General features: G+C 38.7%; 1 protein-coding gene across 5 annotated transcripts in view; it reads left to right on the top strand.

Annotated features, from left to right (window-relative positions):
- Positions 1 to 17,100: 17,100 nt before the first annotated feature.
- The window catches only part of PDS5B (PDS5 cohesin associated factor B), a 199,996-nt gene continuing 194,408 nt past the window's right edge, over positions 17,101 to 22,688 (top strand). For 3 of the 5 annotated variants that reach the window (XM_082435491.1, XM_082435493.1, XM_082435489.1), the window contains exon 1: positions 17,101 to 21,323. The gene's annotated coding sequence lies outside the window, so the exon portion shown is untranslated. The remainder of the gene's footprint in view (positions 21,324 to 22,688) is intronic. The other 2 variants (XM_082435492.1, XM_082435490.1) reach the window with 1 other exon arrangement.

Raw genomic sequence — 22,688 nt, 5'->3', positions numbered from 1 at the left:
AAGATTTCTGATATTGGGCAACCTCCTTGGTTCCCTTATTCAGAAAAGTTAATGGAGGACCAGAACAAATTAGAAACAGAAAAATGTTGTCTATCATCTCTGCTGGCACTTTTACATGAAATTATTTTCAAGTTTAATCCCATTTTTTTTCATCTAATTTCTTTCAGAGAATTTTCTTTCTGTCCAAGAACCTGAAAATTTCTATTTCTTCTGTTACTAGATCTCCTGGTCACTATCACTTTTTTATTGTGGTAAAATAAAATGGTAATACTGATCATTTTGTCATTTATAAGTACAAGTTAGCTAACCCATCACTTTTTAAGTCTTGGGATCTCTTCCTGGGGGAATAAGTCACAGAATTTTGATTAAGTCTGCCATCCAGGCAATGCTAAAATCAATTGTCTGTCTCATGTGGAACAGGTTATGCCTTTGAGAATGGTAAGGCCATGACAGTCAGGTGAGGCAAAGCAGCTGGTACCATAGAGATGGAGCCTTCTCAAAGCCCTAAAATCCCTGCTACTGGGCCCCCCATCTTTCTTTTTATTTTTATTGCGAGCTGACCTAAGCAAATTTAGTAATACCAAACTCTTAGCTTCTTTTTTCATAGGTAACAGTTGTCTTCAATGGTCAGTTGATAAAGGGTTACCTGCTCCCCCATAACCTTGAAAGCAAGTTTCTGTCTCACTTACAGACATTTGCTAACAAATATTTTTGTTTAGACAGTGGGCACAGAAGAATTCATAGAGCTTTTTCTGTAATTTTGTTCTTTGTTCTTTTAGTACTCTGACCACCACCTTGCATGAAAGGTTCCTTTGAAGCAGATAACAATAGTGTTTCAGAGGCAAAATTCTGTTGCTCTTTATAGTTGGCATTAGACAACATGAAATCCTCGTGACCTATGACTGAATACCATCCCAGAGGGTGCAGACTCCAGGTCTCACTTTACTCTCATCGCTAGTTCATGAAAATGTGGGGAGTGTTTCCAAAATACTTGTTTGAATATTTTTAATCCCACCAGTAAGAATCCATTTCTAACATCCTTCATGATATTTACGAGCCACTAACTATGAAAACTCATTTCTGACATTAGTTAGCAAAGTAGTATTGATGGAGGTATGAAGAGCCAGCAGGGTGGTGGGAACCACCCTTTTTGGTATAAGGCTATTTGACTCCCTCCCCCTTGTCATATGAATTATCAGGTTGTTAGCTGCACCTAGAATGTTACTTGAACACATTTATATCACAGTGTCTATGTGAACTATTTTAAAGTAAATTACAGACATCATAACAATCTCATAGCTGTGCTTTAAGAAAACATCCTCACTTCTTACTCACATTGAACCCTGCTGTGATCTGGCTTCCACCTCCCACTGTGCCATGAAAACCTTCTCTAATATCTCCTGTAAGCTCTTCATCCCCAGATCCATGGATTCTGTTTTGTCTTTCTCTCCCTGTGGCATTTGACATCTTTGACCTCGACCTTATTTTTGATACTTTCCCCTCCTCTCTCTGTTCCTTTTTTGCAGACTCCTCTTCCTTCCCGCTTGTCCATTATCAGTGATCTTGAAAATTTTGACCTCAGCCTTTGACTTTTCTGTTAGTCCCCATATTCTCTTTGAGTGAGTTCATCCAAGTCTAATGCTTCCCCTAGTTTTCTTCCTTACTGAAAACCCCCAGTATCTTCATCTCTGCCCCTCTTGTGAATGCAGCCAAATATATCTATTCAACACTACCATTTGGAGATCTTCCAGGCAAGTCGTATGTGCCATGTACAAAATTGAATTCACCATGATCTATCCTCCATGACAGGGCCCATTCCTCTTGCTAGTTTTGCTACTCAAATTTAATGACACTATATGTACATATATATATTTCCTATTGAGTTTGTTTCTTTGGAGAACACTGACAAATACATATGTACTGTGATGGAGGGAGTTTAGGGTGTTATGGAAGCCTGTACAAGGGACACTTAACTGAGACTTGAGGGGTTGGAGAAGGCAATATCTCAACCGAGGTTGTTGAATAGACTTCATCTCAAGGGACCACTGGAATTAGTCGGTAGTGGCTGTCTAGTGTGCTGGTCTTTCAAAGGACTCCAAGCCACATCAAGGCTTATGGGAAAATATGAGGCTGATCTGGTTAGCAGGCACTGGATCATTAAGGATCTTGTAATGATTCTAAGTGGGACTTTATCCTGAAGGCAGTCAGATATTACTATCGCCAGGAAGTCATTCAGTCAGATTTTCATTTTGGAATTTACTCAATGTAGAGAAAAAGGATAAAGTTCTATTGTGGAAGTTATAAAACATTTCACAAATGAGGAAACATGAAACTCAAAAAGGTTGAATGTATTTCCCAAGATCATATAGCTACTGAGCCTGGAGTCCAATTTCTAACCCAGCTTTGTCTAGTCTGTTGTTCTGCCTATGATTGTTTTTCTAGTACACAAATATTACCACAGTCATCTTTAATATTCCATAGTCATTCACATTCATTCATTTGTATAATATATATGAAGTCCTCTTTGGGTTAACAGTTGAGAATGCGAATATAAATTATGGTTATCTTCAAGGAACTCATGCTCTAGTAGTGGATATAAATATATAATTAATAAATTAAAAAATGCAGGGTAATTAGAGTGAGAATAAAGTTATACTAGGTAGGGATTGTGGAGAGCATAGTTAAAGGACCACCTAACTCTCCCTGGGCATTATGATGGGCTTCTCAGAGAAGGGGGCAGTTGAATTGAGTCTTAAAGAATGTCTGGGAGTTTTTCTAGAGGAGAAAAGCACAAAACATTCAAAGTAGTGGAGGCGAGAGAAAGGACCTTGCATGTAATTCTATATGGCCAGAGCCTCATAGCATAGACCATGTGTTGTATTAGAACGATAAGCCAGGGTGTGTTGTATTAGAACGATAAGCCAGGGTAAGAATCACAGAAAACTCGATAAAACATACAGAGGAGTTTGGGCTTTGACTGGTAGGGGAAGGAAGCAGGGAAATGGGCAAGATTAGAATTGCTTTTTTGAACTTTGTGAGGATTTGGTTATAAAGGAGATGGGGCTGGAGAGGGGAAGTTGTTGCATTGATGATGGTAGGAGGTAAAGACAAAGAAATGCGGATCTTGGGTAAAGTAATGTATATATTTGACTCTCCCCCGGTGCCTAGCCTCTGACTCACTCTTGTCTCCTTTCCACTGACAGTCAGTTTCTCTCTCTTTTTTCAGCAACTGATAAGCTGCTTGCTGACTTAAACTTAGCCTCCGCATCCCCAGCATCCCCTCTACTTCAAGCTCTGCATTTTCAAAGGAAATGCCTTTGAAATGCTAGCACTGCCTTCAGCAGCCTGGTAATGCTCCCAAGTCATAAAAAAGAACTGCAGCATCTTTGCCAAGGAGTTGAATGAAGACTTTCCATACCATCTTTGAAAGGTTACCAACTCCTGTTCTTTGCCATGTTTATAAAATATTGTAAATAATTGACAATATGTCAATCTTAGCTTATTTTAAGAGGTTTCTTATAGAACATAAAATTACTTACCCATAGAATTTAATAATATTTTCCATTTATTAGGTGACTACAACACCCCAAAAATAGTATCTGGGGCTTCACATATAATATTTTGAATTATCTCTTTCAACATCTCTGAAAGATGGCTGATAATGTTACTTAGATTTTACAGATGATTAAATCGAGTATTTGAAAGGTTAAGTAACTTGTTTTTTCAAAGTTCACAGTGTGGGGTTGGGATCTAACTTAGGTTCATGGGATATCAAAATCCACTCTCTTTACACAACCCTATAATGCCTTTGTATGTAGATGTGTGTGTCCTCATATACTTTAGGTAGGTCTTTTCACTTTGAGGTGCTAACTCATCTTTTTAATTAGGCTTCTTTCTAATTTATTTCAGGCTATCTCTAGACATTAGACTTAATTCACTAACCACTCTTTAATGAAAAGAAATAATATGATCATTTAAAATACTTATGGTACTTTATAACATTGTACCAAGCAAAAACCCAAACTAACTGTTGTATGAATTAAGATACCCAGTGATGTCATTATCTCTAATTTTGTTTTTATAAAATTGCATTAATACTGGTATGTGTGCGTGTTGATTTACATGACTAGTAAAGTAAAAATTGGAACAATCTTTCTGGAGGGCAGTTTGGCAATATGTATCAAAAAATTTAAATCTATACATTTAAAAACATATTTTTCTAGACTATTTTAAATATATACAAAAGTGGACAGAAGAGCATAAAGAAGTATCGTGTTCATCATCCAACTTCAACAATTATCAACTTGGGGCCAGTCTTGTTACATACATACTCCATCCACTTTCCCTGTGTCTGTATTATGTTGAAGCAAATTCTAGATATCATATTATTTCTCTTTTCTAAAAAAAATCATTTGATGTCATGTTATTTATTTGTAGTTATATTTTTTATATTGAAGTGTAGTGTACATACACATGGCTGCTCATCAAATTTTTTAATAAAGATTATTTTTAGAGAAGTTTTAGCTTCACAGCAAAATTGAGAGAAGTTATAGAGATTGCCCATATAATCTTTGCCCCTACACATGCATAGCTTCCCCAATTATCAGCATCCCCCACCAGAGTGGTGCATTGATTACAATTGATGAGCTTACGTTGACACATGATAATCACCCAAAGTCTGTAGGTTACATTAGGGTTCACTCGTGGTGTCATACACTCTGGGTTTGGACAAATGAATATTGACATATATCCATTCTTACAGTATTGTAGGAGTATTTTCACTGCCCTAAAAATCCTCTGTGCTCCACCTGTTCCTCCTCCCTACTCACCCCAGCCACTGGTAACCACTGATCTTTTCACTGTCACCATAGTTCTGACTTTTCCAGAATGTCATATAGTTGGAATCATATAGTATGTAGCATTTTCAGACTGGCTTCTTTGACTTAGTAATATGCACTTAAGTTTCCACAATATCTTTTCATGAGTTGATAGATGATTTCTTTTTAGCATTGGATAATAATCCATCATCTGGATGTACCACAGTTCATTTATCCATTTAGCTACTGATGGACATCTCGATTGCTTCCTAGTTTTGGCAATTATGAATAAAACTGCTATAAATGTTTGTGTTCAGGTTTTCACATGGACGTAAGTTTTCAGCTCCCTTGGGTAAATCGAAGGAGTGTGATTGCTAGATCATATGGCAAGAATATGTTTAGTCTTGTAAGGAACTGCCAAACTGTCTTCCAAAGTAGCCATACCATTTTTGCGTTCCCACCAGCAATGAATGAGAGTTCCTATTGCTCTGCAACCTCGTCAGCATTTGGTATTGTCAGTATTTTGGCTTTTGGCTTTTGTAATAAGTGTGTAGTGGTATCTCATTGTTTTAATTTGTACTTCCTTAATGACATATGATGTAGAGTATCTTTTCATATGCTTATTTGCCACCTGTATACCTTATTTGGTGGAGTGTCTGTTAAATTCTTTGGCCCATTTTTTAGTCAGATGCTGCTCACCAAATTTTCACAAATTAAACATACTGGGTAATTAATACCTAGATCAAGAAACAGAATACTTCATATCAGTTAAAAATTTTAACATAACCATTATACCTAAAAATTAAGCAATGATGTTAAATATCCAGTGTTCTAATTTCCAAATGTCTCATAAATGTCATAATTTTTTTTTATAGTTTATTTTCTTGAATCAGAATGCAAGTTGGTCCACATATTGCAATTGTTTGATTGGTTAACCTCTTTTAGTGTTTAGGTTCCCTTTCCATCTCTCATTTATTCCCCCCTTGGAGTTTTTTTAAATTAATTAATTAATTAATTAATTAATTATGTCTGTGTTGGGTCTTCGTTGCTGCGCCTGGGCTTTCTCTAGTTGCGGTGAGCAGGGGCTACTCTTCGTTGCGGTGTGCGGGCTTCTCGTTGCGGTGGCCTCTCTTGTTGCGGAGCATGGGCTGTAGGCACACGGGCTTCAGTAGTTGTGGCTCACGGGCTCTAGAGCGCAGGCTCAGTAGTTGTGGCATACGGGCTTAGTTGCTCTGCACCATGTGGGATCTTCCCGGACCAGGACTCGAACCCGTGTCCCCTGCATTGGCAGGTGGATTCTTTTTTTTTTTTTTTATACTTGAAAGAAACTTGTTTGTATTAACCTTTCTGGAAACTGCTAAAATTAATATTAAGAAAGATTCAGTTTATATTACACAGAAAGGAAAAAACAAATTTGGAACTAAAAACTGTTTCATGCATTTAACTTATCTTTAAAAAGTTTACGTGTTATTTTTTAGGTTATATATGAATAAGACAGATGCTACTTTTGAGCTCTGGATGTTCAAAGAAAATGGCTGGTAATCTACTTAGCTGAGGACAATAAGTTTTACTTTATGCTCAGAAAAAAATCAGGAAGACATTTTTACCATTTTACCCAAACAGCAGGATAAATTTCAAACTAATCTTTCTCTTTTAGCAAAACCACATATAAAAGTGAATGAATATAAAATCTTAATATAATTTCCTAGATTTGAAGAGCATCTTTCTTCCAAGAGCTTAAAGCAATTTGCTTTATGTTCTTATTCAGGCTAGAAACCCTTCTGTGGCGAAGATATGCATTACATGATAGACAAATATGTATTTTTGCCCTCATTCTATGAATAGGAGAATTAATACTTGCTAGATTAAGGCTGACTGGCTCAAGATTACAAAACTAAAACCAGATCTCCTGACTTCCTGGCCATATCTCTTTCCAAAGACTTTATTTACACTTTAAACATTGCAGCAATCCCCTTTTCTCCCACTTGATTTCAGTGAATGACCTTGACTCCTTGTCAGGTCAGGCAGATGCCATGCTGTCTTCTAAAAACTAGATTCTTTCTCGCTTCCATATTTCCATCCATGTGGAATGCTCTTTCTCCCTTTGGTGTATTCAAATCCTTCCTTCAGGTCCCACCTCATCTAAAAATTATCCTCTGACTAAAGAGGCTCAACTTCTGTTGCTTCAACCAAAAGAATGACCACATTTAACCAATGTGTTTAACCAACCATAATCATGATTCTGGTATGGTAACAATATCAGCATATTTCAGAAGAAAGTACACCATTAGGTTGTCTTCTTTGAGCACAGGGACCATGTCTTAGTCATTTCTGTTTATTCACTCCCTACATAGGGTCAGAAATACAATAGACGGCAGGTGGATTCTTAACCACTGCGCCACCAGGGAAGTCCGGAATTAATTATTTTTATTTTTATTTTTATTGAGGTGTAATTGTCATACATCGTTTTATTAGTTTCAGGTGTACAACATAATGATTCTATATTTGTATATATTGCAAGATGACCACCACGATAAATTCAGTTAACATCTGTCACCATACATCGTCACAGAATTTTTTTCTCTTGTGATGAGAACTTTTAAGATTTACTCTCAGCAACTTTCAAATATGCAATACAGTATTACCAACTATACATTACATATGCATGACCTATTTTACAACTGGGAGTTTGTACCCTTTTCCCCCTTTACCATTTCACCCACCCCCTCAACCCCTACCACTGGCAGCCACCAATCTGTTCTCTGTGTTTAGGAGCTTGGTTTTTCGTTTGTCTGTTTTGTTTTGTTTTTTTAGATTCCATGTAAAAGTGAGACCATGTGGTATTTGTCTTTTCCTCTCTGACTTATTTCACTTAGCATAATGCTCTCAAGGTCCATCTATGTTGTTGCAAGTGGCAAGATTTCATGATTTTTATGGCAGAGTAATATTCCATTGTATATATGTGAACCACATCTTGTTTACCCACTCTCCTGTCGATGGGCACTGAGGTTGCTTCCATACCTTGGCTGTTGTGAATAGAGCCGCAGTGAACGTGGGGGTGCAGGTATCCTTTCAAGTTAGTGGTTTTGTGTTCTTTGGATAAACACTCAGGAATGGAATTGGTGGATCATGTGGTAGTTCTGCTTTTAATTTTTTGAGGAAGCTCCACACTTTTTTCCGTAGCAGCTGCACCAATTCACATTCCCACCAACAGTGCAAAAGGATTCCCTTTTCTCTACATCCCTGCCAACACGTTATTTTTAATATTTCTTATATCCGTTCTAACAAGTGTGAGGTGATATCTAATTGTGTTTTTGATTTTCAGTTCCTTGATCATTTGGGATGTTAGGCATCTTTTCATGTACCCATTGCCCATCTGTATGTCTTCTTTGGAAAGATGTCTATTCAGGATTTCTGCCCATTTGAAAATCAGATTTAAAAATTTTTTACTTTTGAGATGTCTGAGTTCTTTACATATTTTGGATATTAATCCCTTATCAGATATATGATTTGCAAATATTTTCTCCCATTCAGTAGGTTGCTTTTTCATTTTGTTAATGGTTTTCTTTGCTGTGCAAAAACTTTTTGGTTTGTTGTAGTCCCATTTGTTTATTTTTGCTTTTGTTTCCTTTGGTTTTGGTGTGAGCCTTGGAATTTATTTAAGAAACCATGTCATGTCCCTCCATATTTCTTGTAAATTGGTACTTGCATCTAGAGACTTGATCAGATTCAGGTTGGATTATTATGGAAATATTACTGCAGAGGTGCTGCTTTGTTCTTCCATCAGGGAGCATCTAATGTTCAGTTGTCTTTCTGTGTAATGTTAGCAGGTATTTATGTTCAATGTCTGCATCTATTATTTTCATTTGGGTTTAAAAAAAGATGATATTCTAATTCTGTCATTCCTTCTTCATTTATTAGCTGGACTACTTCTGTTCACAGAAAACTATTTGATTATTTACTGCTATAGCTTGTGTAGAGCAGGGATGGATTCTTTCTCTTTATTTGCCAGATCTCAAAATAGATCTCTCCAACAGTGACTAAGTGTTTTTATTTAAAAAATATATTATTAACACAACACTGTAAAGCAACTATACTCCCATAAAAATTAATTTAAAAAATAAATTTAAAAAAAATATATGAACCCATGGATTTAAACATATTTTATGTTACGATTCATTACTGAACTGTTCAACAATAGAGGTTCATTAAATAAATTATGGGGGCTTCCCTGGTGGTGCAGTGGTTAAGAATCCACCTGTCAATGCAGGGGACACGGGTTCGAGCCCTGGTCCGGGAAGATCCCACATGCTGCAGAGCAACTAAGCCCATGCGCCACAACTACTGAGCCTGTGCTCTAGAGCCTGTGCTCTGCAACAAGAGTAGCCACTGCAATGAGAAGCCCGCGCACCACAAGGAAGAGTAGCCCCTGCGCACCGCAACTAGAGAAAGCCTGTGTGCAGCAATGAAGACCCAAAGCAGCCAAAAATAAATAAATAAAATAAATAAATTTAAATAAAGAAATAAATAAAATAAATTATGGTATACCTACACCAGGGGATAGTAGTATATAGTCCTAAAAATAATGATATATGTGTATTTATTCACCTGAAAGTTATTCATGATATTTTATTTAAGTCATTTTTAATGTTAAAATACATAATCATGGTACCAAAGGGAACACAGTGAAATATTTCTCTTCCACCATGGTTCCCAAGCCACTCAGATTCCCTCCTAGAGGTCCCCTAAGTTTGCGTATCCTTGTACAGATCTTCCTCGACTTACAGTGGGGTTACATCCTGATAAACCCATCATAAGTTGAAAATACTGTAAGTTGAAAATGCATTTAATACACCTAACCTGCCCAACATCACAGCTTAGGTTAGTCTACCTTAAATGTGCTCAGAACACCTAACGTTAGCCTACAGTTGAGCAAGATAATGTAACACAAGGCTTATTTCATAACAACGTGTTGAATATCTCATGTAATTCATTGAATACTGTACTGAAAGTGAAAAACAGAATGGTTGTATGGGTCCAGAATGGCTGTAAGTATATTCGTTATTTACCCCCATGATCGTATGGCTCTGGCTTGCTTCCAGTGCCCAGCATCCTGAGAGAGTGTTGTACCTCATATCACTACCCTGGGAAAAGATGCAAACTCAAAATCATAATTTGAACCATCTTAAGTCAGGGACTGTATATTCTTCCGAATATTTTAGAGCTGATAGTTCAGCTGCTGTGCATTGCTGTGGCTGTATCAGTTATTAAAATAATAAAATACTTCTATAAGGTTGTTACATGGTCACTTTCCTGACCCCCTGCGCACTCTCCTTCCTTCTTGGGCACTCCAGCCCCTCCCTGTCACCCTGCAGACCTTGCCCACTCTCCATCAACTAAAGGGTGAATGCTTGGCACAGCAGGGAGCATACAGCATCCTGCTCAAGTTACAGGCTGTATCCATTCTGATAGGTCCTTGCCTGTCCTGTACAGTTGCAAATATTTTAAATATTAACCCTGGAGATTTCTTTTTTTTTTTTTTAATGTACCAAATAAGCATAATTAATGTAATCAGTCTCTACTCTCATTCTCACTCTCCCTATTTTTTTCTTAATTCTTGAATTTTATTTTATTTATTTTTTTATACAGCAGGTTCTTATTAGTCATCAATTTTATACACATCAGTGTATACATGACAATCCCAATTGCCCAATTCATCACACCACCATCCCCACACCCCCGCGGCTTTCCCCCCTTGGTGTCCATACGTTTGTTCTCTACATCTGTGTCTCAACTTCTGCCCTGCAAACCGGTTCATCTGCACCATTTTTCTAGGTTCCACATACATGCGTAAATATACGATATTTGTTTTTCTCTTTCTGACTTACTTCACTCTGTATGACAGTCTCTAGATCCATCCATGTCTCCACAAATGACCCAATTTTGTTCCCTTTTATGGCTGAGTAATATTCCATTGTATATATGTACCACATCTTCTTTATCCATTCGTCTGTCGATGGGCATTTAGCTTGCTTCCATGACCTGGCTATTGTAAATAGTGCTGCAATGAACATTGGGGTGCATGTGTCTTTTTGAATTACGGTTTTCTCTGGGTATATGCCCAGTAGTGGCATTGCTGGATCATATGGTAATTCTATTTTTAGTTTTTTAAGGAACCTCCATACTGTTCTCCATAGTGGCTGTATCAATTTACATTCCCACCAACAGTGCAAGAGGGTTCCCTTTTCTCCACACCCTCTCCAGCATTTGTTGTTTGTAGATTTTCTGATGATGCCCATTCTAACAGGTGTGAGGTGATACCTCATTGTAGTTTTGATTTGCATTTCTCTAATAATTAGTGATGTTGAGCAGCTTTTCATGTGCTTCTTGGCCACCTGTATGTCTTCTTTGGAGAAATGTCTACTTAGGTCTTCTGCCCATTTTTGGATTGGGTTGTTTGTTTCTTTATTATTGACCTGCATGAGCTGTTTATATATTTTGGAGATTAATCCTTTGTCCATTGATTCGTTTGCAAATATTTTCTCCCATTCTGAAGGTTGTCTTTTCGTCTTTTTTCTGGTTTCCTTTGCTGTGCAAAAGCTTTTAAGTTTCATTAGGTCCCATTTGTTTATTTTTGTTTTTATTTCCATTACTCTAGGAGGTGGATCAAAAAAGATCTTGCTGTGATGTATGTCAAAGAGTGTTCTTCCTATGTTTTCCTCTAAGAGTTTTAGAGTGTCCGGTCTTACATTTAGGTCTCTAATCCATTTTGAGTTTGTTTTTGTGTATGGTGTTAGGGAGTGTTCTAATTTCATTCTTTTACGTGTAGCTGTCCAGTTTTCCCAGCACCACTTATTGAAGAGACTGTCTTTTCTCCATTGTATATCCTTGCCTCCTTTGTCATAGATTAGTTGACCATAGGTGCGTGGGTTTAACTCTGGGCTTTCTATCTTGTTCCATTGATCTATGTTTCTGTATTTGTTCCAGTACCATATTGTCTTGATTACTGTAGCTTTGTAGTGTAGTCTGAAGTCAGGGAGTCTGATACCTCCTGCTCCGTTTTTTTCCCTCAAGACTGCTTTGGCTATTCGGGGTCTTTTGTGTCTCCATACAAATTTTAAGATATTTTGTTCTAGTTCCGTAAAAAATGCCATTGGTAATTTGATAGGGATTGCATTGAATCTGTAGATTGCTTTGGGTAGTATAGTCATTTTCACAATATTGATTGTTCCAATCCAAGAACATGGTATATCTCTCCATCTGTTGGTATCATCTTCAATTTCTTTCATCAGTGTCTTATAGTTTTCTGCATACAGGTCTTTTGTCTCCCTAGGTAGGTTTATTCCTAGGTATTTTATTCTTTTTGTTGCAGTGGTAAATGGGAGTGTTTCCATAATTTCTCTTTCAGATTTTTCATCATTAGTGTATAGGAATGCAAGAGATTTTTGTGCATTAATTTTGTGTCCTGCAACTTTACCAAGTTCATTGATTAGCTCTAGTAGTTTTCTGGTGGCATTTTTAGGATTCTCTATGTATAGTATCATGTCATCTGCAAACAGTGACAGTTTTACTTCTTCTTTTCCAATTTGTATTCCTTTTATTTCTTTTTCTTCTCTGACTGCCGTGGCTAGGACTTCCAAAACTATGTTAAATAATAGTGGTGAGAGTGGACATCCTTGTCTCATTCCTGATCTTAGAGGAAATGCTTTCAGTTTTTCACCATTGAGAATGATGCTTGCTGTGGGTTTGTCATATATGGCCTTTATTATGTTGAGGTAGGTTCCCTCTATGCCCACTTTCTGGAGAGTTTTTTATCATAAATGCGTGTTGAATTTTGTAAAAAGCTTTTTCTGCATCTATTGAGATGATCATATGGTTTTTATTCTTCAATTTGTTAATATGGTGTATCACATTGATTGATTTGCATATATTGAAGAATCCTTGCATCCCTGGGATAAATCCCACTTGACCATGGTGTATGATCCTTTTAATGTGTTGTTGGATTCTGTTTGCTAGTATTTTGTTGAGGATTTTTGTATCTATATTCAGTGACATTGGTCTGTAATTTTCTTTTTTTGTAGTATCTTTGTCTGGTTTTGGTATCAGGGTGATGGTGGCCTCATAGAATGAGTTTGGGAGTGTTCCTTCCTCCACAATTTTTTGGAAGAGTTTGAGAAGGATGGGTGTTAGCTCTTCTCTAAATGTTTGATAGAATTCACCTGTGAAGCCTTCTGGTCCTGGACTTTTGTTTGCTGGAAGATTTTTAGTCACAGTTTCAATTTCATTACTTGTGATTGGTCTGTTCATATTTTCTATTTCTTTCTGGTTCAGTCTTGGAAGGTTATACCTTTCTAATAATTTGTCCATTTCTTCCAGATTGTCCATTTTATTGGCATAGAGTTGCTTGTAGTAGTCTCTTAGGATGCTTTGTAGTTCTGCGGTGTCTGTTGTAACTTCTCCTTTTTCATTTCTAATTTTATTGATTTGAGTCCTCTCCCTCTTCTTCTTGATGAGTCTGGCTAATGGTTTATCTATTTTATCTTCTCAAAGAACCAGCTTTTAGTTTTATTGATCTTTGCTATTGTTTTCTTTGTTTCTACTTCATTATCTCTGCTCTGATCTTTATGATTTCTTTCCTTCTGCTAACTTTGGGTTTTGTTTGTTCTTCTTTCTCTAGTTCCTTTAAGTGTAAGGTTAGATTGTTTATTTGAGATTTTTCTTGTTTCTTGAGGTAGGCTTGTATAGCTATAAACGTCCCTCTTAGAACTGCTTTTGCTGCATCCCATAGGTTTTGGATCATCGTGTTTTCATTGTTATTTGTCTGTAGGTATTTTTTGATTTCCTCTTTGATTTCTTCAGTGATCTCTTGGTTATTTAGTAACGTATTGTTTAGCCTCCATGTGTTTGTGTTTTTTACGTTTTTTTCCCTGTAATTCATTTCTAATCTCATAGCGTTGTGGTCAGAAAAGATGCTTGATATGATTTCAATTTTCTTAAATTTACTGAGGTTTGATTTGTGACCCAAGATGTGATCTATCCTGGAGAATGTTCCGTGCACCCTTGAGAAGAAAGTGTAATCTGCTGTTTTTGGATGGAATGTTCTATAAATAACAGTTAAATCTGTCTGGTCTATTGTGTCATTTAAAGCTTCTCTTTCCTTATTTATTTTCATTTTGGATGATCTGTCCATTGGTGTAAGTGAGGTGTTGAAGTCCCCCACTATTACTGTGGTACTGTCGATTTCCTCTTTTATAGCTGTTAGCCGTTGCCTTATGTATTGAGGTGCGCCTACGTTGGGTGCATATATATTTATAATTGTTATATCTTCCTCTTGGATTGATCCCTTGATCATTATGTAGTGTTCTTCCTTGTCTCTTGTAACATTCTTTATTTTAAAGTCTATTTTATCTGATATGAGTATTGCTACTCCAGCTTTCTTTTGATTTCCATTTGCATGGAATATCTTTTTCCATCCCCTCACTTTCAGTCTGTATGTGTCCCTAGGTCTGAAGTGGGTCTCTTGTAGACAGCATATCTATGGGTCTTGTTTTTGTATCCATTCAGCAAGCCTATGTCTTTTGGTTGGAGCATTTAATCCATTCACGTTTAAGGTCATTATCGATATGTATGTTCCTATGACCATTTTCTTAATTGTTTTGGGTTTGTTTTTGTAGGTCCTTTTCTTGTCTTGTGTTTCCCACTTAGAGAAGTTCCTTTAGCATTTGTTGTAGTGCTGGTTTGGTGGTGCTGAATTCTCGTAGCTTTTGCTTGTCTGTAAAGCTTTTGATTTCTCCATCGAATCTGAATGAGGTCCTTGCTGGGTAGAGTAATATTGGTTATAGGTTCTTCCCTTTCATCACTTTAAGTATATCATGCCACTCCCTTCTGGCTTGTAGAGTTTCTGCTGAGAAATCAGCTGTTAACCTTATGGGAGTTCCCTTGTATGTTATTTGTCGTTTTTCCCTTGCTGCTTTCAATAATTTTTCTTTGTCTTTATTTTTTGCCAATTTGATTACTGTGTGTCTCAGTGTGTTTCTCCTTGGGTTTATCCTGTTTGTGACTCGCTGCACTTCCTGGACTTGGGTGGCTATTTTCTTTCCCATGTTAGGGAAGTTTTCAACTATAATCTCTTCAAATATTTTATCTGGTCCTTTCTCTCTCTCTTCTCCTTCTGGGACCCCTATAATGCGAATGTTGTTGTGTTTAATGTTGTCTCAGAGGTCTCTTAGGCTGTCTTCATTTCTTTTCATTCTTTTTTCTTTATTCTGTTCTGCAGCAGTGAATTCCATCATTCTGTCTTCCAGGTCACTTATCCATTCTTCTGCCTCAGTTATTCTGCTATTGATTCCTTCTAGTGTAGTTTTCATTTCAGTTATTGTATTGTTCATCTCTGTTTGTTTGTTCTTTAATTCTTCTAGGTCTTTGTTAAACATTTCTTGCATCTTCTCGATCTTTGCCTCCATTGTTTTTCCGAGGTCCTGGATCATCTTCACTATCATTATTCTGAATTCTTTTTCTGGAAGGTTGCCTATCTCCACTTCATTTAGTTGTTTTTCTGGGGTTTTATCTTGTTCCTTCATCTGGTACATAGCCCTCTGCCTTTTCATCTTGTCTATCTTTCTGTGAATGTGGTTTTTGTTCCACAGGCTGCAGGATTGTAGTTCTTCTTGCTTCTGCTGTCTGCCCTCTGGTGGATGAGGCTATCTAAGAGGCTTGTGGAGATTTCTCTATAAGCAAATACATCTGATGTTTTCAAGGAGAGAAGGCAGATTATAAAACATTATAAATATATATTTAATATATTAAATTTATATTAAAATACATATAAAATTACATTTTTATAACATATATGTATAAATATATGAATAGAATATATTCTGGACTGATATATACTAAAGCATTAAAGGCATTTTTCTCTGGTGGCATGATTATAATTGGTTTCTTTTCCCTTTTAATCTTAACTGCATTTCCAGATTTCTCTACAGTAAACACATTATTTACACATTAAAAGAAAACAGTATACCTAAACTGGTTGTATTTCAGTAAATTAATTTTTTTTTTTTTTTTTTTTTTTTTTTACTAATGGCAATATTTTTCAACAGCTCCATCTGCTGGCTGCTGAATAGAGTTAATTTTCAAATATTACTGTATTTGTTTTTACAAATACAGCCAGGACAAGAAATAGAATTCCTCTATTAAAACAAAGGATGCTTCTTATATATCTATGAAGAGAAATATCAGCAGTCAAGTTAATTCACCTGATACACATTTGGTTGGATACAGAGTAGGCTATTACCCAATACACAAAAATAGACTGTTTGACTAGAACAGAAACATTACATTGAAAAATTGGTTTGGTGTTTTTAGCTATCTTACATTGGCATGCTGATTTTGTTGATTGTGTAAAATAAAAACATTGATTAGTGGTTGAATATTGATATGTATGAAATATATCATATTGTAGGAATTCGTATACTTTTGCATTCATATTCAGAGCTGCAGTCTAAACTCTCCTATGTCATTCTCATTATTTTCAAGTGAAATTCCTCTTGTTTCCATATCTCTTTATTTTTTCCTGAAGTTGAATTGATGATAAATGCTTTTTTAGAGAAACATGAATTTCTCTTTATATGGTAACAGGAGGTATTATATTTTGTTTAAAAATCTCTCAATCATCTAGCTTTGGAACTCTTAAAAAGTAAAATCTGTCATTATGCTGAGTGAAATAAGTCATTCATGAAAAGACAAGTACTGTACGATCCCACTTATATGAGGTGTCTAAAGTAGTCAAATTCATAGAAACTGAAAGTAGAATGGGAGTTACCACAGGCTGGGGAGAAAAGGAGTTGTTACTTAATGGGTATAGAGTCTCAGTTTTGCAAGGTGAAGAAAGTCTGGAGATCTGTTTCACAACAATGTAAATATGCTTAAGACTACTGAACTGGGCACCTAAAAATGTTAGAATGGTAAATTTCATGATTTTTTTTACCACAATAAAAAAGTAAAGTCTAAAAAATATATATTGTATGTGTAATATTTATATATATTTTTTATGTATTTATATGTATAACAAGTTTGAGAGAACATATTGAAGCAACCATGCACTATACTTTTTTAAAAATATCTTTATTGGAGTATAATTGCTTTACAATGTTGTGTTAGTTTCTGCTGTACAACAAAGTGAATCAGCTGTATGTATACATACATCCCCATATCCCCTCCCTCTTGAGCTTCCCTCCCACCCTCCCTATCCCACCCCTCTAGGTCATCACAAAGCATCGAGCTGATCCATTTTTCTGGTCTCCTCATAAGTCAGTTAGTATTTCCACAAATTTATCATATTTGTTTATGATTTACATGGGACTTAATTTAAAAAGAGATTCAAGCATGATTGTAAGATGAAATGGGATTTTAAAATTACATACTTTCTAAATTAGTTGGAAGATGATGAGATTCACTAAAAAATTTCCCCTGACTATGGATCCCTGGACAAATCACTTAGCTATTTGTCTCAGTTTTTTTATGTAAAATGAATTGAAAGAGGTGATCATTTCTATGCTCTATGAACCCTAAAATTCTCAAAATCTTTTCATGGCATCTTTCTGAAACCCTTTCCTAACCAGCTCTAATGCAATAATATATATATAAGCAAACAGATAATAAAATTTAAAAAGCACCTATCAAGTAATTAAAGGACTATTAGGTACATTTTGTATAAGAAGTCACACCTAGTTTGATCCTATATAAAGGAAGTCTCCCCTCTACAATGGATAGATGTGATATGAACTTACAAAGACCAGGCTTTTAAAATATGCGTATACATATAGAATTAATATAATATCCATACCCTGCTTGGGGAGAAGTTTGAAATCTTTGGAAAAGAATATAGAGTGTTTCCTTTTTTGCCCTTTTTAAAAATAGTGAGGCAAACATTTTCTACAGTTGTAAATAGGCAGTAAGACTATGGAGAGGAAAAAGAAAATTAAGATGAAGGGTAAATCTATAGGCAAAGGAAGTCATGGGCCAAAGCAGCATGGTTGTGGGAAGTGGAGAAGTATAGAGTAATGAGAAGTAAATTAAAGTGGCTAAGTTAAGTAAACGAGTCTGGTTGAATAAGTAGGGGTAGGCCGCTGCAGAGCCTCAGACCTACCTAATCAACAGTAGCAGGAGTTGCCCTGGATACCAGACAGTTCATTAAAATCAAAATATAAATAGGCTGTTAGGGAGAGAGTCCTCACTTTTATTCCATTCAGTCATCTGGCCAGATTGTTCTATTACTCATGACTTCTAACACCATATAAAGAAATTTTATTCTAGATGAAACTGTGTTTAAAGGAGCTCATGTATTACTATAAGTATGCTTCTGGTATTAAGTTAAACTGCTTGCTGAGAATTATGGCTCATTCTAATGGCTAATCATAATGCTCTTTATTTATTTATTTTAAAATATTTATTTATTTATTTATTTTTAAATATTTATCTTTTTGGCTGCACCAGTTCCTAGCTGCGGCATGCGGAATCCTTAGTTGCGGCATGCGGGCTTCTAGTTGCGGTGTGCGAACTCTTAGTTGCGGCACGCATGTGGGATCTAGTTCCCTGACCAGGGATCCAACACAGATTGGGAGTGTGGAATCCCAACCACTGGACCACCAGGGAAGTCCCCATAATGCTCTTTAAATCAGTTCTCATTTGCTTTCTTACATATCTGAGCCAATGATATACTTGATATAAATATGAAATCTAGAATAAGTCATTGTTCTATATCAAAATAAAAACATGAACATAAAATAACAATATATATACTATACTATATATATATAAAATACTATATGAATATATGTATATTCATATATATTTGATTTTTGTCATTTTAATTACAATGTGTGTTGGTGTGTTCCTCTTTGGGTTAATTCTGTATGGGACTCTGTGCTTCCTGGACTTGGGTGACTGTTTCCTTTCACAGGTTAGGGAATTTTTCAGCTATTACGTCTTCAAATATATTCTCAGGCCCTTTCTCTTTCTCTTCTCCTTCTGGGACCCATATAATGAGAGTATTAGTGCACTTGATGTTGTCCCAGAGGTCTCAAATTGTCCTAATTTCTTTTCATATATATTTAAATACATGCACTTCAACTGGTACTGGCATAATTCTTAACAAACTTCAACAGTTGCAAAGAATACACTATGAAACAATGTTGGATATTTATTATAAGTTGTTAAAAAATAGCATTTTGATTCCAGAGTCTACTGGCTGTGCTGTTCACCATAGGAAGCCCCTAGCCACATGTACTTATTGAGCACTTGAAACATGACTAATGGGAATTGAAATGTGCTTTAAGTGTAAAATTCACAAGATGAACAGAAGAATGTAAATTATCTCATTAATAAAATTTTATATTGATATGTGCAAATGACAATATTTTGGATATACTGTTTAATAACATAAAAATGTTATTAAAACTAATTTCACTGGTTTCTTTTCATTTTTTAAAATTGGAAGATTTTATGTTGCATACATGGTTCATATCATATTTCTTTTGGACCAGCGTGGATTTACAGTGTAACTAAATGCAATTTCCTCCCGTTAACCAAGATCAGGCCCATGGACTGCACACACTGCTGAGTGCTGACCATGGATAAGAGTGAAAAACCTTTGCTTTCGCTGTTCTGCCCAGTGCGTTCAGGAATTCTCAGCCAGCAGCTCAGGACCTCAATCACAATGGTGACCTATGCTATTTATTGTAACTCCAAGGAAACCAAGAAGACTTTAACAAGTCTGTATATTTACCCAAATGATCTTCGAGAACACACATATCCCCAAAGATCCCAGAGAGTTCTTCAGAATAAAAAAAGTTAAGAATTTCAGTATAGTGTCTGCATAGAAGATCGGGAATACCATTAGTTATTAGGTAGGTAAGAAGATGGTCCAAGAACTCTTTAAGGAACTAAATGTGCTTAACAAGATGAGACCTCTAAAACAATGTTTAAAAAGAAAGAAAGTCAGCAGGAAACTGCCTTGGCTTACGTTTGCTGGCTCTGGCATCGAGCTGTGTTGTAGGCAAAGGTCATCTCAGAACCCCTTACCTTAATTTCCCTTTGTGGCATCCTTTCCCTTCTTGCTATTCTCCCTGTTTGGAAATCCCAGTGCCTTTCTCATCCTGTCTCTTTTATCTGCCTCTCTCTACGGAAAGGAAAATAATCTTTTGTTAGTGTAAAGCCAGTAGAAGTGTGGGCTGATGGGTGCCACATATTGCTCCTGATGAATTACAACTTAGTTATTTTTTGGACTTTACTTTTATTAGATCAGCTTTACGTTTACAGCAAAACTGAGAGGAAGGTACAGAGATTTCCCATATACACCCTGCCCCACATTTGGTTGTTTTTTAAAGCCCTAAACACAGAAATTTATTTTTCTTTTATTACCAACTTCAGATTCCAGTTTTCCTAAACTGTTGCTTTAAATGAAGGTTTAGATTACTAATTTCTGTAAATCCATTTGCTGTTGCATGAAACATAGTTTCTTTTGTTAGCAGCTATACTTCATTGAGGCCTTAAAGATATTTGCCTCTCTCCATCCTAATAGTAATCGCCAGATCAACTTTTAACATATTCCCTCACAGCTGCAGCAGGGAGGAGTGGCACCTCCTGGAGGTGAAGGGGGTTAGAAACCCACCTTCTGGAAGGTGTCCTTGTGGTCTTTAGACTGTTTCTGCCTCCGATAAAGACAACTGTGATAAAACGAATGAATGGAATGCTTTGTTACAGATGGAATTACTATGTCCCCCCACCCGCTACCTAAACAATACCTGAAAACGGGAAAGTTGTGGGATTAAGTAAAGACATTACACACACAGTGCAGAAAAAAGCTATTTTATGGCATTTTGAGGTGACTAGGTCAGAGTTCCCAAGTAAGGAGCAAAGTAGTTAACACCAATTTTATTAACTTCGCACAACATTAGTAGTCAGTTTCACTGTTTTAAAAAATTCGCCCCCCCCCCAAAAAATTCCCAACTTTTACCCGTAAGGCTAGAGACATATAACAATTTATGTGGTTTTCGGCAAAAGTCAAGGAAGCGAGAAAGCATTAACAACTGCCAGTCTCGCCGCCACCGCGGCTACAGCGGCGGCGTGCCCGTGTGGCTGCGTGCGCGAGCGACGGGCGGGGAGGGGCGGAGCGGAGGCGGGCACGCGCCCGCGCACGGGGCGGGGCGGCGGGGAGTCGGGCGGAGGGGTCGGCGGACGCGCGCGCGCGTGCGTGAGACTGTCCGGTCGGCAGGGGGCGCTGCGCACCCACGCGGCGCTCTGCTTGCCCCCGGGTGCTGTCCGCAGCGGTTCGATTGGAGCAGCCGCTGAATAGCGCTTGGCGCCATTTTGAAGCGGAGAGGAGGAGGAACGGCCGGGCTGGCTGCGGAAGGGGAGGGGGGCGAGGAGGCGATTGGATGCGGCGGCGGCGGCGGATCCCGGAGAGCAGCGGAGTGAGAGGAGTAGCGAGTCGGCCACCCGGAGGTAGGAAGCAATTCAGTTAACGGGAAGAAAATGTCTCTTCCCTCTGGTCGCCGCGCTCCATTTTTCAGCGCCCGCCACCGCGGCTGAGTCTGTGGCGGGGCTCAAGCGCCGCCCGCCTGCCAGCCGAGACTCGCCTCCCGGCATCGGGGGCTGCAGCCGCTGGCTGCCTGGCGGCGGTGGGGCCGGGAGGAGTAGGACGCGGGCCGGGGGCGTGGGCCGGGTTCTGCGGTGGGGGTGGGGAGGGCCCCGCGGCCGGCGCGCTCCCTCCACGCCGCGGGCTCCGCCGCAGCCTCTGGAAATTAAACTTGCCGCCCTGGCCGGGCTGGGGCGCCCGCAGCGTCGAGGGCGGCGGGCGGCGGGCGGTGACCTTGCGCGCGGCCGGGGGTCCGCGCCGGCTGCCCGCCGCCCCGCCGCCCGCGCCCCGCCGCCCCTCCCCCCGCGCCCGGCCGCCCGGCGGCTGTTTCCCGGGCGGCAGGCGGGCGGCGCGGCGCTCCTGTTGAATCCTCCCGCGGGCGGGTTTTCCCCCTTCCGGGCGAGGGGCGGGGAGCGCGGGTCGGGGCTGACCTCGGGGCGGTGTGCGGGCCTCGGCTCCCTCGCCCCCGCCGCTGGGTCGCCCGCGCCGCGCAGTCTCCGCTCCGGGCGGCGACAACGGGCCGACCGAGTGACATTTTTATCCTGTTACTTGCCAGTCGTGGGAGATAAAGCGCGCCTACCGCGCCTCTTGGAGCTGGTGCTGGAGGCACCCGAGGACCTAGTTGAGGAAGAGTCCAGCACGGGCTGGAGTGGCTTCTCCCGGGCCACCACTGAGTTCTAGCTTTCCTTTCGGAAGCCTGGGAGTCGGAGCGACCATGCAAACGGTGTGCAGCTGTACCGTTGACATTTTCGCAGTCTCTTATCTTAGTGACACCTGAAAAGTTTCTGGTCGAGAGGAAACGCTGTTTGTGGTTTCTTGCTGCTGTTGCCTTTTGGTATATGCGTTAAAGCTACGCTAAGCCGCGGTACAGTTATTCGAGGGAATGAGTCTGAACCCTGAAACGCTGCACCTCGTTGGCTTCAGAGTTTCCTGTTCCTGCGTTCCTTCGCGGCCCGTGTAAACTCGGGGTAGGGTTTGAAAGAGCAGGTCCCTGCCTACTTGACACATGTTTAGGCATCCTAACCAACCCCCGAAAGGGAACCCTATATTTGATTTTGAAGGACGTGCTTTGAACGCTCTTTTCACACTTCTGTTATGAAGTGATGGATGGGCAGTACTGTCCTGAACGACCCTACCCAACTCTGTTTGTTAAACCGTTTGGGAGACTTTGGATGTAGCCTTTACTTTCGAAGGTTGGTCTGCGGTCTTGAGTGAGTTTTGGAGGTCTTTTA

The sequence above is a fragment of the Balaenoptera physalus genome (genome assembly GCF_965194825.1).
Source record: "Balaenoptera physalus genome assembly, chromosome: 18".
NCBI classification, from domain to species: Eukaryota; Metazoa; Chordata; class Mammalia; order Artiodactyla; family Balaenopteridae; genus Balaenoptera; species Balaenoptera physalus.
Note: the sequence above shows the minus strand (reverse complement) of the source record. Positions and strands in the feature narration are given on the sequence as shown.